Raw genomic sequence first — 10,320 nt, 5'->3', positions numbered from 1 at the left:
TTAATTTAATCACACCTGTTGTGACAGAGCCCCGGTTGGAAAGTAATTCCTAGACACTGAGTATTTCAGAATGGAGGAAGTTTACCAAGAGCAGGGAGCAGAGATAATGAAGCAACTTCGAATGCAGCCCGCTGACCTCCTGACAGACCAGGGAAAGTCAACAGTTTTCGTGGGTTAGTAGCCAATTTTTATAGCCTCAAGAGAAAGAAAATTCCTGCTGAAAGGTTGGCATTAAATGATTGATTAGGGTGCTATAAGGATCAAGGAGGTGGCTTAGACAGTAAAGAATCTGCCTGCAATGAAGCAGACCCAGGTTTGACCGCTGAGTCAGGAGGGTCCCCTGGAGAAGGAAATGGCAACCGACTCCACCATTCTTACCTGGGAAACCCCATGGATAGAGGAGCCTGGTGGGCTATACTCCATGGGGTCACAAAAGAGTTGGACATGACGGAGTGACTAACACTTTCAACGTTCACTTTCTAGGACGCTGTAAGGGGCATTTTTGCCTAACTCAGGGTCAGGATGGCTGCCAGTGGTGATCGGGGTGGAGGGCTTTTGACAACGGTTACAAAGCGGCTCGGTCTGCTTCGAAGGTGACCTTGCTCTAGGCTCTGCTTCTGTGGCCTTGGTGTCAGGCCTTGCATTTGTGGCCTGGGGACAGGACTCCACAGCCCCTGCAGAGTCCTTCTCGCCGTGTAAGGTAACACCCCCGGGTCTGGGAATCAGGACTCTGTATTCATCTCCTTGGGCTGCCGTAACAAAGCACCGCAAACCGGGGTGCTTAGAAACAGGAGGCATGGCCATCTCACAGCTCTCCAGAGGCCAGAAGTCCGAGATCAGGCGTTGCCGAGGCCGTGCTCGCCCTGCAGGTGCTGGGACCGTGTCCTCTCGGCCTGCAGTGGTCCCTGCAGACTTTGGTATTCTGTGCAGTGGTCCCTGCAGACTTTGGTATTCTGCGGGATCACGTGAATCCTCTGCCTCCACATCGTCCTCCTCCTGTGTACGTGTGTCCAAACGTCCCCCTCTTATAGAGACACCAGGCATGTTGGATTAGGGCCCACCCCGATGATCTCATCTTCACTTGGTTGCATCTGCCAAGACTCTAGTCCAAATAAGGTCGCAGTCTGAGTTCCTGGGGTTAGGCCTTCTTTGGGAGGACACAGTTCATTCTAAAACAGACGTGGACCTCTTTGAGGCCATGATTCTGCCTCCTCCAGCTTCACCCCCAAGGACTGGCCGGCATCTGAGGCAGGAGAAGCACCGGGCACCTTGAGCAGACTCTGTCTCGCCTCCCAGTGCCCTTCACAGTACAACCTCAAACGCTGATTCTCAAGGGAGGTGGCGGAACCAAGGGAGTGATGGTCAGACCCAGGGGAAGACGAAGAAATGTCGCCAACCAAGGTTACCACAGGCAGAGCTGGTGCAGGGTCCCAGGGCTCCAACTCCAGGTTCTGGTCTCTGCACTCAGGACCCGGCTTAGAAGGGATTTCGAGAACTGGAAATATCCACAATCAGGAGCCCTCGGCCTCTGCCAGCCCAGCCACATGCCTCAGGCTTCAGCTTGTGATGTTCTTGAGGGTTTGGTGCTCAGCTGTCCTGGACACAGGGACCCCTGCTCGTAAATCCCGCCCTCCCCTGGACAGGAGCTGGTGAGGCTGCGGCCCAGGACAGCCCGCCTCCCTCTGCCTCTCAGCTCCGCAGATCGGACCTTTGAGGTCGTCTTCCTCCCTCTCGGAGGACATGGATTCTGATCCCAGTGATAGGACTTCCAGGAGAATCAGGAGACTGCCCCCCCCCCGCCCTGCAAGTTGGCCCTGCCCGGGGGTCCCAGGCCATGGGCAGCAGCTGAAGCCTCAGGTTCCAGCTCATGGGTGGGCTGGGCCCCCTCCCTCAAAGGACAGGATGCTGCAGCCAGCAGCAGGCAAGAGGACTCGCAGGGGGCGCCACAGGCCCAGGCTGGCCCAGCCACGTTCCCCCTGGGTGACCCCAGCCCGCTCCTCTGTCGGCATCTCTTCTGCCCATGGGGACAACCAACCACTCACCACATCCCTGAGGACCAGCTGTCCCATCCATGGTGCCCAACTGTGGGACGTGCCAGCCTGAATCCCTCCCCGACCTGTTCACATCCATCCTGCGGACACAATAAACTTCTATTCAAAGGGAAAAATGCAAAGTAGAAAAAGTATATTTTTCCTTCATCCACTGTAATGGAAAAAAAAAACAACCCTGATTTGTGAAAAATGAAAATAAAAGCTGATTTGGGGCAATTTTTGTTCTCCTTTTAGACCTTGCTATGTAGCTCAGTGGTAAAAGAATTCACCTGCAATGTAGGAGCCGCAGGAGGCATTGTTTCAATCCCTGGGTAGGGAAGATTCCTTGGAGGAAGAAATGGCAACCCACTCCAGTATTCTTGCCTGGAGAATCCCATGGACAGAGGAGCCTGACACACTACAGTCCATGGAGTCAAAAAGAGTCAGACACAGCTGAGCAATTGACACTTTACCCAGGTGGCACCAGTGGTAAAGAACCCACCCGCCAGTGCAGAAGACATAAGAGGCATGGGCTTGATTCCTGGGTCTGGAAGATCCCCAGTACTCTTGCCTGAAGAATCCCATGGACAGAGGTGCCTGGCAGGCTTCAGTCCATGGGGTCGCAGGGAGTTGACTGAGCACACACAGAGACTTCACTAGGACAAACGAGGGACATAGGATCCCTTCCACCCGGTGGGCCTCCCTGAGGCTGTTGTGACACTGAGCAGGACCCCGGGGGATCCTGAAGCTGCCTGGGCCTGGCGATGCTTATGGCATCAGCCCGTCGTGTCTGGCTCAGCCCAGACTTGGGCTTTGAGCTCCAAAGCTGGCCCTTCTCCCTTCCCGACAGGCCTGGGGACAATGCACACAGACTCTGTGTCCCCGAGACCTTCCTGAGTGGATGACACTGTGTCCGAGACCCCTTGCTCGCCTCCAGCCTCCCTCTGCCGAGCAGCCTGGCTGGATGGAACCAAGGTGACCCCACGCTGACCGCCTCCCCTCCCACAGCCACATCTGGGCACAGGAAACACTTGCCCCAGTGCAGGAGCCTCCCAAGGATGATGGCCAGAGCCTTCTTCTGGCACGCCAAGTTCCCCAGCATGAGTCACAGCCAGGCCCCCGTCACTCTGGGCCCCCAGCATGAGTGACAGTGAGACGCCACGCGTGTTGGATTCGGGGCCCCCGCCCCCGATGATCTCATCTTCATTTGGCTACATCTGCAAAGACTCTAGTTACAACTTCTTCTGGATCACCAACAGGTGCTCATTGCCCCTGACGGCCAAGGCCGCCTGGGCTGTGGCTGGGCTCCGACCTCGAGCTTGCTTAGCAGCAGAATCCTCGGCCCCCAGAGTGGGAAGTTGTATTGCCGGTGTTACAGATGAGGAAACTGAGGCGGGAGGGGCTTCCCGGGCTTCCCATGGGAGTAAGACCCAAGGCTGGGTGCCCACGTCCCCGAGGTCCCCGTCATTCTCTGCCCTCTCTCAGTTCAGGGCCAGGTGGCATGGCAGTTTGCAGGGGCTCCGGGCACCCACCCAGCAGGGCTCCTCCCACCCTCCAGGCTTGCTGGCCCATCCCGCTTCTGCAGCCGCTGCAGGCCCTCCCTCGCCTGTGATGACCAACATCAGGATCAGCCTCAGGACTTCAGCTCCAGGAGGGTCCAACACCCCGGCCCACAGGGGGGTCATTACCTGTCACCGTGAGGCCCAAGAAGATGACAGGCCTCGTGACGCCTGATGGTTTGAAATGCCTCCCTGTGCCGGGGTCCAGCCCTGGTGGATCCAGGGTGATTCGAAGGTGGGGGGACGGAGTCGGCATCTTTGGAAAAATACATATTTAATCACAGATATAGAGAGATTAGAAATGGATAGTGTAGTAGGAAGATTAGTGGAGAAAAAGAGGCTGAATAACTTGGATTACGTGGAGTAGCATCCATGCTCCAGATGGGAATTCAGCCAGAAAAACGGGAGCAAGAAAGAAGCGACATGGGGGAGTCAGTCTTTCCGGAAACTGATCCGATTTCTTTATTTTGGGGTTTGCTTATATACCTTTTGTTACACATAGGGATGAATACAGAGTCACGCGGGAGTCAGCAGTCCTGACCTTTATCAAAATCAGGTGCTTCACATAAATGTATAAAAAAGGTACATCATCTTCTGGCCATGAGTGAGACCTGCTGACATTTTATGATCCTTTCTTTCTGATAACCAAAAAACTTATTTCTTCCAAGGGTGTTTTTTCTTAAACCAGGCACCACCCTCCAAATAAAGTTACATTCCTATAGGGTGAGGGTGTAGTGAGTTACAATCAAGAAAGGAATTTATTTAACCCAAGGTTAACATGATTAGTCTTAAAGGTTAATACTTATTTCTCCTATATGCTTAAAGGTTAATACTTATTTCTTCCTATATGCTAGTTATATTCATTATAAGGGTAGGGAACATGGAGATTTAGCAGCAAACATCAGCCCAACAAGTGAAAATCCTTTCACCAATGTTCCCCCTAAGATCTATTTAGTTTTAAGATATGATAAAGTTACATTTTTACATAGCAAGGACACAGTGATTTATAACAAAGTACAGTGATCTATTATCAAAAGAGAAAATCCATTAACTCAAAAAGCCTAGTACTGCTAACATCAAAAACTACTATATTTCCTTTTCTATAGTCCAAATATATTGATTAATATATTCCCAGGTGCCTAAGGATATGGAGGCCTGGCAGCAATCATTGACTCAACCAGAAGAAAAAGCCCTGTGCTAATTAAGACTCTCAAAATACTCCAAAACTCTCTGTGCTGTTTATGGTTGAGAGGTAGTAAACAATCATGTGCATAGTGGCAGGAGTATGGATAATCCTGTCACACAAGCTAGTCTGTCAGCAGAGAGGTTTGACCTGAGACATCCTCGTCCCACCCAGGGGAGGGAATTAGCAGCAATTATTGACACAACAAATGAAAAAACCCTTCACCAATATAATTCCTAACCAACCCACCATACTAATAATTTTTAACTCCCCCAAAGAATTTGCCTTTAGTAAATCTAAAACATCTCGTGCCTCTCAGATTGGGAGGCTGTAAACAATCACATGTGGCCGGACGAACCTATACAGGCGGGCTAGATAACCTTCAGAGGAGTCCGTAAGCTGAAACACTCTTGTCACGCCCAAGAACCTTTATTGCCTTGGAGCTGCACGTTTACTCCTTCTCTGAGAGAAATGGTTATGGGGAGAGCCCCTCGTAAAGTCAGAGGTGTAGGTGAGAGCATAAAACAGACTCTGGTTTTGGGGTTAGATGCTCGGGAACAGGGGGTTTCCTGAGGCTTGGTCACGCCTTTGCGTATGCCAAGCCTCCTTCCTCATGACCTTTGCCATGGGCGGAGTTCCTCACGCTGGCTCCCGGCATCCCTGCTCATCTCAGTGCCCCTGGGGGCCCCAGCCTGGAGCTCTGTCCAAAGCAAGGACCGCAATTCTGTTGTGAAGTCGGCTCTTGTAGCAAAGGTGTTACCCAAGCTTTTAATTCACAAGGTAGGGATCTTTTGGATTAAAAAAAAAATGTAAGTCCCCAAAATTCAACCCCAAAAGTTTATGCCATACATGAGATGTTAGGAATATCTGCGGAGGTTCCCACTGGCCAGTCGAAGGATCAGATGGAGCACATCAGAAATGGGTGAATTCCTGAGTCTCTTATGAAAATCCAGCCATATGCTTCCCTCGTCACATCTGGAGGTTGGTATGACGACTCATGTATCTGAAAACATGAGGGAATGGAAAGAGTGAGCATTTACACCAGCTTTTCTGTTGTTCTTGTTGTTCAGTTGCTAAGTCGTGTCCAACTCTTTGCGACCCCATGAACTGCAACACATCAGGTTCCTCCGTCCTCCACTATCTCCCAGAGTTTGCTCAGATTCATGTCCATTGAGTCAGTGATGCCATCCAACCATCTCAACCTCTGTCAGCCCCTTCTCCTCCTGCCTTCAATCTTTCCCAGCATCGGGGTCTTTTCCAATGAGTCAGCTCTTCCCCTCAGGTGGCCAAAGCATTGGAGCGTCAGCTTCAGCTTCAGTCCTTCCAGTGAATATTCAGGGTTGATTTCTTTTAGTTTAGGATTAACTGGTGTGATCAAAGCAATGTCTCTGCTTCTTAATACACTGTCTAGGTTTGTCACAGCTTTCCTTCCAAGGAGGAAGCATCTTTTAAGTTTCACGGCTGCAGTCGCTGTCTGCAGTGATTTTCTTTCCAAGAAAAGGAAACCTGTCACTGCTTCCACTTTCTCCCCATCTATTTGTCAGAAAGTGATGGGACTGGATGCCATGATCTTAGTGTATTGAATGGTGAGTTTCAAGCCAGCTTTTTCACTCTCCTCTTTCACCCTCATCAAGACGCTTTTTAGTTCCTCTTCACTTTCTGCCAACAGAGTGTAAGGACCACATTTTAGGCGATGCAGGGAGTTCTTGTTTACTGGGAAACAGAGCTGCAGAATGGCCAGATTAAGACACCATCCATTTGCAGCTCCTAATGAAATAATGCATCCAGGATGCTCCGAGGCTGTGGAAGCCACTCCGAGAAGAGCAGAGTGAGAGCAGCCGGCAGGCGAAGGGGAGGGTGGGCCTTGCTGGGGTCCCAGCTCCATCCCCGAGGGCAGCGGGACCAGGCAGAGAAGCAGGGGGTTGGATGCTGGGAAGGAACTGGCATTTGCTCTGTTGGCTGTGACGCTGCACTGAGAGGTGCATCTAAGCGTCTTCGTATTTAGGAGTGAAATGATACAATACCTGGGATTTACTTTAAAACATTCCAGATGAAAAGACAAAAAGCGGGGTACTGGGACTGATTATACAAGAACAGCAGAACGGTGACAACTGTTGAACCTGGGAGACGGGAAACTTGAGGGCTTGCTACACTCGTCTCTCTATGGCTTTAAAATTCCATCATAAACATGTAACATGAGAAAAGAAACAGAATAATAGTTGGAGGTCCAGGCAGTGGCCTGATGGACGAAAGTGAGCATCCAAGGCCTGGAGGGTGGAAGGACAGGCAGAGACGAGAGCGTGTGGCTGAGGGGCAGTGCCAGCCCTGGCCCAGGAGCCACCTGAGAGCTGGGCAACACCCACAGCCTATCGGGTGCCCTCTGAGGGGGGCACAGCCATCTCCTCTGGACGCTCCCAGGGAGGATGGCTCCTGTGCACTGAGAACTTGGGCCTCCAGGGAGAGCTTCAGGGTAAAGCCAGGCATTGTCCCCCAGCCCACTCCCCTTGGCCTCCGAGTCTGCCCACCCCCTATTACGGTGCCCTGGAGGGATGCAGCAAGCAGACTGCATCGCCCTGGGTTAAGAAGCCCATGCCCCGGGAGGTCTCCCAGTTCGGGGAGCAGGCACCATTCCCTTATTCATAAGGAACCGCCCTTCCCACTCCTCAGAGTGAGGCAAGCCAAGGTTCTCCGTGGATTCCAACGACAGCAGAGGGGAGACAAAACGGGGGAAGGAGGATGAGTCAAATTCAGCTCAAGCTTCACCTTCCACTGGAGAGAACTGAAAACACGTCCGCAAAACTCGTGCATGGATGCTCACAGCGGCAAGCTCCGTAAGAGCCACACTACATTTGCGTCATTTATGAATCCACAACACGTATTCACTGTAACCAATGTCCATCAGTAGATTATGGGTAAACTGTGGTCCAGCCACACTGTGGAATATTATTCAGCCATGAAGAAGGAATGGCGCTCTGGGGCTTCCCTGGTGGCTCAGTGGTAAAGAATCCACCTGCCAGTGCGGGAGACACGGGTTTGACCCCTGATCTCTGAAGATCCCTCATCCACAGAGCAACTAAGCCGGAGCGTCACAACTATTGAACCTGTGCTCTAGAACCCGGGAGCCACACCTGTTGTGTCCAAGGGCTCTAGAACTCGGGCTCCACAGCAAGAGGAGCTACCGCAGTGAGAAGCCGGAGCACCACAGCCGGAGAGCAGCCCCTGCTCGCCACAGCTGGAGAAGAGCCCACAGAGCAGGGAAGACCCAGCGCCCCCCCAAAAGGGGGAATGACCCTCCGACACAGGCTACAAGGTGGGTGGCCCTTGAAGACAGCGTTTTCAGTGCCAAGGCCAGACACGGAAGGCCACAAATTGTATGATTCTGTGTATGGGAAATGTCCAGTACAGGCACCTCCCCTAGGACGAAGCGGAGGGGGCGGGGTGTTGCTATCGGGTAGGGTTTTTTGGGGGGTGATGAAATATTCTGAAATCAGATGGTGTGGTTGCACAACTCTCTGAATTGACTAAAAACTACTCAACTGTCATGCTTTCAGGGGAGACTTTTATGGCGTGGATGAGAGTTCAATTTTTTACAAAAACAAGCCCATGTGAACAGGTGCCCAGGAAGCCCACCCTGCTGCTGGGGGTGGGGTGGGGTGGGGTGGGTCACTGGAGCGAGGCCCCGCCTCCTTACCCAGAAAGCAACTCCGCTCGTGCTGCGCTGAGAGCTGGCTGACCCATCCCGGGCCTTTATCACACCTGTCTTCCCCTCCCTTCTTGCATCATCCTGCTGCTCAAACACACCCAGAGCTCTTCTGACCCAGAGCTTTTCATCTGCCGTTTTCTTGGTGTGGAATTCACTTCCCGCCCTGAGCTCGGTATAATTGGCTTGCTCGCACCATTAAGATCTCAGCACAGACCCTCCTGCGGACGAGGGCTTCCGGCAGTTCACTCTAGAGCAGTAGCGCCCTGAGCTCCGCCGTACCACCTGCGGCACTCAGTATCTTCTTGTGTCTTTGCTTATCTATTGCCTGGAGCTTCTTCAAGGCTGGATTCCCAGCACCCGGCACGGTCCCTGGAGCCCAGCTGGCGCCTCCTAAATGCATGTTGATGAATGAATGAGTGAACATTGAACATATTGATATTCAGTATGTGGTACGATCAATATCGAATATTGATTCACATTGAAAGGAATTTTTTTTTTTTTTTTTGCACGATATGAGGCTTGGGATCTTAGTTCCCCGACCTGGGATCAAACCTGGGCCCTCGGCAGTGAAAGCTCAGAGTCCTAACCACTGGACTGCCAGGGAATTCCCAAGGAATACCTCATCACCTAGAGAAGGCTTGGTTCCTTCCATCCAGGACTTCCACATCCTAAGAGGAAGATTTTTCAACACCCTTATTGCAAGTCATATGCGGTCAAATTCCTCTCTCCTGCCCATGCCATTGTCAAGGTTAAGGGTGTCCCCAGGGGGATCTTGGCCCCATCTGATTGGTGACAAGCGGAATCCAAGGGGCGTGATTGGAAAGACCTTCTTCTTGTTTCTCCTCTGACTCTTCAGCGTTTACTTAGAGGGGTCAGTTCTTCCCCAGCTTTGGAGGAAAACTTGGCCAGGCCCCAACTTCCCTGGACAGACAACAGTCTGGTTTCAGAAACGACATGGCGAGTCTGCTGCGAAACCTGGTGGGCGGTGGTCTCCTCTTGGACTGTGGGCGTCTCCCCTCAGGCCTCTCCTCCTCCTGCCTCCTCCTTAGCGGTAATTCTCACTTCAGAGCAGTGGGAAGAAGGGGCTCTTGGAAAGTTCTGACTGGATGGGCACCATCATGGATGGATTCACCCTCTCTGGGCCCGATGAGGGTTTACAGCTGACCCCTTCCCTGCAGAATGCTCATCTGTCTTTCAAAGGCTGCTGCTTGCTCCTTGGAAGGAAAGCTATGACAAACCTAGACAGTGTATTAAAATGCAGAGACGTCACTTTGCTGACAAAGGTCCATATCGTCAAAGCTGTGTTTTTTCCAGTAATCATGTACTGATGTGAGAGTTGGACCATAAAGAAGGCTGAGTGGTGAAGAATTGATGCTTTTGAAGTGTAATGTTGGAAAAGACTCTTGAGAGTCCCTTGGACTGCAAGGCGATCAAACCAGTCAATCCTAAAAGAAATCAGTACTGAATATTCATTGGAAGGACTGATACTGAAGCTGAAACTCCAATACTTTGGCCACCTGATGCGAAGAACTGACTCCTTGGAAAAGATCCTGATGCTGGGAAAGATTGAAGGCAAAATGAGAAGGGGGCAGCAGAGGATGAGATGGTTAGATGGCATCGCTGACTCAATGGACATGAATCTGAGCAAATTCTGGGAGACAGTGAAGGACAGGGGAGCCTGGCATGCTGCAGTCCATGGGGTCACAGAATCAGACAAGACTGAGCAACTGAACAACTGGGAACCACGGCAAGTGGTCCACCTGCTTGGAAGACACTGCATTAGCAGCAACGCGCAGGCGCCAACTGTTCTATGAGGTGGACACGTGCCACCACGAGGGAACTTCG

This window comes from Ovis canadensis, chromosome 21, assembly GCF_042477335.2.
Source record: "Ovis canadensis isolate MfBH-ARS-UI-01 breed Bighorn chromosome 21, ARS-UI_OviCan_v2, whole genome shotgun sequence".
Taxonomy (NCBI): Eukaryota; Metazoa; Chordata; class Mammalia; order Artiodactyla; family Bovidae; genus Ovis; species Ovis canadensis.
The sequence above is the reverse complement of the archived record's forward strand: the minus strand, read 5'-3'. Positions refer to the sequence as shown.